The sequence below is a fragment of the Euprymna scolopes genome, chromosome 19 (assembly GCF_053919585.1).
Source record: "Euprymna scolopes isolate OS-2025 chromosome 19, ASM5391958v1, whole genome shotgun sequence".
Lineage (NCBI taxonomy): Eukaryota > Metazoa > Mollusca > Cephalopoda > Sepiida > Sepiolidae > Euprymna > Euprymna scolopes.
In genome coordinates, this window is record NC_136500.1 from 87,443,179 (window position 1) to 87,450,250 (window position 7,072).

General features: G+C 36.2%; 1 long non-coding RNA gene across 1 annotated transcript in view; it reads left to right on the forward strand.

Moving 5' to 3' along the window:
- LOC145240167 (uncharacterized) overlaps positions 1-6,866 on the forward strand; it is a 28,383-nt gene extending 21,517 nt beyond the window's left edge. The window contains exon 2 of the long non-coding RNA XR_013862503.1: positions 5,881-6,866. This is a non-coding gene — a long non-coding RNA (uncharacterized LOC145240167). The remainder of the gene's footprint in view (positions 1-5,880) is intronic.
- The last annotated feature ends 206 nt before the right edge of the window (positions 6,867-7,072 follow it).

Below are 7,072 nucleotides of genomic sequence, written 5' to 3' on the forward strand. Positions count from 1 at the left end.
TAACTGAAATTATTATTATTATTATTATTATTATTATTATTATTATTATTATTGTCATTGTTCTTTTTCTACTTATTATTATAATTTTTATTTTTATTATTACCATTATCATTATTATTATCATTATTATTATTATTATTTAAAAAAAAAAAATTATTTTATTGGTTATTACTATTATCACTAATATTATTACTAGTAGTAGTGGTGGTGGTAGTAGTAGTGGTGGTGGTAGTAGTAGTGGTGGTATGTTTTTATTATTACTGTAGCTGTAATGGTAGGTGTTGTTTTTTGCTGTCATTGCTATTGTTGTTTTTGCTGTTAATATTATTGCTACCGATATTAGTGTTGCCATTATCATTGTAGATTTTATTTCTATTGTTGTTGTTGGTGGTGGTAATGGGAATAGTGGTGATGATGGAGGAAATGAATGTGGTAGGGCTTTTGGAGACAAGTATGGCTCAATGGAAAACGGTGCTGACAGCAAACAAAGAGGAGATGGGGCAGGTTGGCATTAAACGTGGGATATTTCAAGGAGATTCGTTATCGCCACTTCTTTTTGTAATGATAATGATGCCACTGAGCATCCTCATTAAGAGAGAAAAACTGGGGTATAACTTTGGATCTGGTGACACATGTCTCAACCATCTACTGTTTATGGATGATTTGAAAATATTCGGTAGAAATGAAAAGGAAATGGAGAGACTGGTAGAACTTATGGGGACATACTCAGAAGACATTGGGATGGAGTTTGGGATTAGTAAATGTGCGGTGCTGGTGATGAAAAGAGGAGTAAAGGTTCATTCGAATGGAATAGTGCTGCCAAATGGAGAAATCATGAAAGAAATAGAAGATACAGGATATAAGTATTTGGGAGTGCTGGAGGGTGTAGGCATCATGAACAGAGAAATGAAGGAAAAAGTCAGGAAGGAGTATCTTAGAAGAGTGAAACTAATTGCAAAGTCAAAACTGTATGGAGGAAACCTAATGAAAGCAGTAAATGCATGGGCAGTCAGTGTTTTGAGATACAGTGGGGAATTTTAGAATGGTCTGATAAGGATTTTCAGAAGAAAGATGGTGAGAGAGGATTGAAAAGTGTAAAAGATTGTGTTAGAACCGAGGAGATGTCGTTGAAGGAGCATGTGGTTAGAAGTGAGGAGTGGATGATTAAGATTGTGGCCAATGAAGTGGAGGTATGTGAGACCAAGGCTGATTATGTGAAACGTATGGATAGAGAAAGGGCAGAGGAACTAGCTAGGAAGAAAATGCATGGAAGGTTCTTCCAGGATATAGCAGAAGTGTCTGATGAAAGGTCATGACAATGGCTTAGAGCTTGGTATCTGGCTAAGAGTACTGAAGCTTTTGTTTGTGCAGCACAAGAGCAGGCATTAGGAACATGATTGTTCAAAAAAATGGTTCTAGGAGAGGAAATTGCTGCAGAATGCCGGATTCGTGGTAAGACCTCAGAGGCAATTGCGCACCTTGCAGCAGGGTGTAGTGGACTGGCCCAAAGAGAGTACCGCAAAAGACACGATCACCTGGGACTCCGGATATATTGGGAGGTGTGTAAGAAGGTTGGGGTGAAGTGTGCTGGAAAATGGTTTGAGGAGTTGCCTAATGAAGTGAGAACAAGTGAGGATGGCAAGGTAGAGGTATGGTGGGACAAAAGTGTCATAACAACCAAGCAATTGGAACATAATCGTCCGGATTTGGTCGTCATTGACAAGGTCTCAAAAAGCTGGCAGATTGTAGACTTCTCAGTACCCTGGGACAGGAATGTGAGAGAGAATGAGAAGTGGAGCAATTATGCTCCATTGTCCTTGGAGATAAGGCGTATACACGGGGTTAAAACACAAATAATCCAGGTCGTAGTTGGTACAGTAGGAGTAGTATCAAGTCGTCTGGAAGGACAATTGAAAAAACTACAAATCCCCGATGTTTTAGGCAGCCTTCAAACCTCTGCAATTATAGGTACCACCAACATCCTTAGGAAAACTCTTGATCTTCGAAGCTCCTGGTTTGAAGCTGGGATTAAAGGAAATCCTCTGGAAATGAATTCCATCCCTTTCCAGAGAGACGTTCATAAACGAAATCAGAATTATTATTATTATTATTATTATTATTATTATTATTATTATTATTTACTCACAAAGAGTAGTCACACAGGTTTCTCTTTGAGAACAACTTGTGGCATTCTCTGGAGTCTGAGTGACAACAAGTCTCTCCAGATTTAAAAATTTTTTTTTTTTTTATTACATTTTGACCCCAAACAAGGCACATTGCCACTTTGGTGTAGGGGGTTACTATCAGAGGCAACAACTACTGGGGTACTATGTAGGGATTTGGGCAGCAAGATGTCGGTTCATGTTGCACTTGAACTTCTGCACGTCAGTACAGTTGGGGAAGTCTAGTGGTTCTGGGGAAGAAACTACTGGAGTAGAAAGATCTTGTACATCTAGCGATCTCTACAGTGTGGGGGTGGGATTTAGCAGCCTGTCAGGTTTGTCGAGGGTGTTCACGTCGTGGGGGCACAAGTGCTTGCAGTTCGTCAGAGCATTCACCATTAAGATTTCCTGTACTCTCCACCTCTTTCGATAAACATTGAAGATGAATTTGCGTTATCGTAACAGGCGCTTACCATTGATTTCTGCTCATTGGTCTTCACTGGAATTTGGATGGCAAAAAGCCTCCCCAAGATCCTAATCCTCTTTGCACTCATCCAGCAGAGGTCTGGCTAGTGCTTTCTCCCCTTGATCTTTCCATCCTTCTTTAACCTCCTCACTCATTTGGTGTGGCATCAGTTTTTTGATCTCACACACACACACACAAAGAAGGAGGGCTGTATCTTACAATTATACAGTTTCCATTTTCATGATTCCATTTGATGTTCCTTTATGTTTTACATCTGTAGCATTTTCTGTATGTCCATTTTGTGCTTGTAGCTCATGTGTGTTAGTCTTCACATTCAAGGGTTTTCTTAGCCGTTTTCATTATTCTTATCCATTGTATCTTATCAGCCATCCCTCTGATTCCATTCTCTCTCATTCTTTTTTCAAAGTTTTTTGGTATTATACCATTAGTAGTGTTATTTGATTTTTTTTTCATCTTCCATATCCCTTTGAGACCTCTGGCTAGTTCAGTGTATTTACTGCGCTCCTTTGTCTCCGTGATCTTCACTCTGTGGTCTGCTGGAACGGCAAAATCTAGATTCAGTTGCCTGCATAATTGCCAGTGTACTACCTTCCCCACTTGATCGTGTCTATTCTTATATTCCTTTTGGGCTAGTTTGCAACATTCGCTTATTATATAGTTTATTGTTTCGCCTCTTTGTCCACAGAGTCTACATTTGCTGTTTTTTTTTGTGTCTTGTCGATCCTTGCTTTGATGTGGTTGGATTTAATCGTGTTATCTATCTATCTATCAAATAATCTTTATACACTTTGAAATTTACTTTATGTATGAAAACTAAAGAGAGGAGATATAACATATGAGAAATATTTGGAATCAAGTCTCCCCTTGCTGTTATTTCAGATCATTTGAAACCATAGCAGCAAGTATTAGTTTCCCCTCCATCATGACCAAGGTTTTGGGGAAATATCAGATATACAAAACTATGCAAAACTAGGAAACAAATGACTCTTATTGAAACATTTTATGGCTATAAAAAAGTGCCAAAAATAGTCTCTGGATGATAGATTACCCCCTTTATATGCGACCGTAAGTGAAAATGTCACATAGCCCATTACACAATTCAGGTCATTAGCTTTCCAACGAGCCTTCATTTGTTAAATTCTGATCAATAGTCGCTGAGATTTGGAACTTATAAAATTGATAAAAAAAGGCGGTATATCCATCTATCTATCTATCTATCTATCTATCTATCTATCTTCTATACTGGTAGCTAAATTGAATATTGAAATGCTCATATTTTTGGTTCTATGGGACGAAACTACATGAAAATTAGCAAGTTTTTTGAAGATTATAATACTGTTCTATGATTAAAATTTTATGACAATTGGTAAAAAAGAACCAATATTTTCAAACGAATAAAATATACCAAAATATGCCTACATTTGTATATATAGTATCCTGCAGGCCAACTTAAATTTTGCTGCTTCGGTTGTCTCCTGTAGCCTTGCCAGGCCACTTGGCAGGAGATTGAAAAGCATATCTTATTTTTCTTTTATTAATATTATTGGAATTTTTTCCTTTTTTCCTTGTACACATTTTTGTGAATTATTCCATGGATTTCTGCCTTTGGATTATTATGGACCATCTTCTTCCAATTACGGGATTTCCTTAGATTTTACTTGTGCAAATGGAAATTCAATTAACTTTCTTGAAGTTATATATTTGGATTTTACCGTCACTGGATTATTTATCTTCCACCAGACTATCCATTCATGTGCAATCACTTTTTTCTTCACCATATTCCCTCTGCTTCACTTTTTTTGTTATCAAGTAAGATCTTTGACTTACTTGCTGTTTCATCAAATACTTTTGCATGCAAAATCCGATCCCGCATTTTGCTAATTCCTACCCTCTGATGAGAAGGAAAGTATTTCTTCGAAACTCCACGGATAAGGACTATCCACTTATCTAGTGTTTCCTTTTCAGATTAAAGATGTTTTTAACTCATTTCAAAGTGTTTTTTAACATGTTTTATTAACTGTTTGCTCGTGTATATATATATATATATATATATATATATATATATATATATATATATATGTATGTATGTGTGTGTGTGTGTGTGTGTGTGTGTGTGTGTGTGTGTGTGTGTATCTTTCAATTTCGTCCTTCACTAAAACATAATTTTTAAGCCCTAATTATAAAACTCAAATGACCTTATAACGGGTGTTGTAACCCAACATCCGGTTTACAACTTCCGGTTGCGCATGCGTACATGAACATAAACCCATAACAGCGTAAACAAATAAACACAAATCGCTACTTTTGCAGAATTTGACAACCCGGAAAATATGTTTTTTTTAAATTTGCGTTACAAATAAATAACCAACGGGACAATAAAACGTATTGTTTTACTGTGTACATTTTCAGCGTCCCAATTGGGCTTTTTTTCGCATTTAAATTAAGATATATCAAAATTTGAGTTTAACTTTAAGTATTATGGTATCTGTTCAGTGCACATTTACCTATAAATATGGGAAACCACTTATAATTCGATGGTTGTAAGTTTTTTTCCCCAAAATAAACAATTAGAAACAGAACGACGCATAGAAATCTATCTATATTCTTTTTTCATTTTAATATACTTTCATAGAAATGCTTCTTTTATGTCACAAAAAGCTATTTTTACGTCACAAGTGTCACGCTCATACATTAATTCCATAGCTAAAATAAAATACTGATCCAACAGGTCGCGCGTAGTCTAGTATATATTAAATGTCTGTGTGCTTCTTGGCTATGCACTAAGATGCACAAAATGGCCTCTACCATGCCACACTACTTCTGGGGGGAATGATATCTTCTATTTTTTCAAAAAATAAATGAAAATTAGATTCTGATTAAATATTCTTTCCATTAAAATTTATTCAGATTACATTTGATATAAGAACATTATCATGTGTCCGGCAGATCTTAGTAGCGAAACAGAAATGTTAATAAAGTTGTCTATAAACGGTCTGCACATCCACTCAAAAGTCGCTCTCGCTTTATGTTTGGGGTGACAAGAAGGTTCTTGCTGAATTTTTAATTTTGATTTCAAATGATGCATTTTCAAATAACCTCTCGTTATAATACTTTTACTTGATATATCATTTTAAAAAGCGTTTTCACTAATCATTTAAATTGCAATCGTTTTAAAACAATTATGTCTTCTTTTTCAGAACGTTTTTAAAACAATTATGTCTTCTTTTTCAGAACGTTGATGGAAAAAAAGCAAAATCGCACAATTTTTTTTCTTTCAATTCAAGTTAGGCTGAAAAGCTGCTGAAACAACTCGCGATATTAACAAAGCGTTTGGCCCAGGAATTACTACAGAATGCATAGCACAATGGTGGTTTAAGAAATTTCGTGGTGGCGATGAGAGTTTTGAAAATGATGAGCATAGTGTTCGGCCATTGGAAATTGACAACGATCAATTAAGAGCCTTAGTCAAAGCTTATCAATGCACAACTGTTCGAGAACTTGCTTCTGAATTCGACATAACGTTTTATGATGATTTCCAATCACTTGAGAGAAATCAGAAAGACAAAACTTGATAAATGGGTGCCTGACGTAAGACAACCAAAGAAACACCGTTATTAAATGTCATCTTTCCTTCTTTTATGCAACAAGAATGACCCATTTCTCGATCGGGTTGTGAGTTGCAATGAAAAGTAGGTTCTTTACGATAACCAGCGACGTTCGGCTCAGTGGTTAGACATCAACGAAGTTCCACGACACTCAGAAGTCAGAGTTGCACCAAACAGAGGTCATGCTGACTGTTTGGTGGTCTGCAACCGGTCTCATCTATTCCAGGTTTTTGAATGCAGGTGAAACCATGACGGTGGAAAAGTACTGGATGAAATGCATCAGAAATTTTGACAGCAACACCCACCACTAGTCAACAAAAAGGACCAATTCTTCTCCACAACAATGCCCGACCACACGTTACTAAACCAACCCTGCAGAAATTGAACGAATTGGGCTACGAAACACTGCCTCCTCCGCCATACTCTACAGACCTCTTACCTACCGACTACCACTTTTTCAAGCATCTCGACAAGTTTGTCGGTGCTAGAATGGAATTTTTGTTTTTTTGTTTTTTACATTACTGGCAAAAATACACTTATTTTGCGTTGGCAAAAGTGTGTTCATTCTTATGTTGCTTATTTCAATCAATAAATTTTCTGTTTGAGCCAAGATCTGTTCATCTGAATTTAAAAGAAAAAACCGCAATGACTTTCTTGTCAACCTGAAGACTAGATGAATTTGCCAGCTCGAAACATTATCTACTTAAAATACTTGGAACAAAACGTTTAAATAAGAAACATTTCAGTCTTGTAAATATAAAACAAACACTTTCGCCTTGATAAGCATTAGCATTTAGATAATTTTTTATACAAATTTA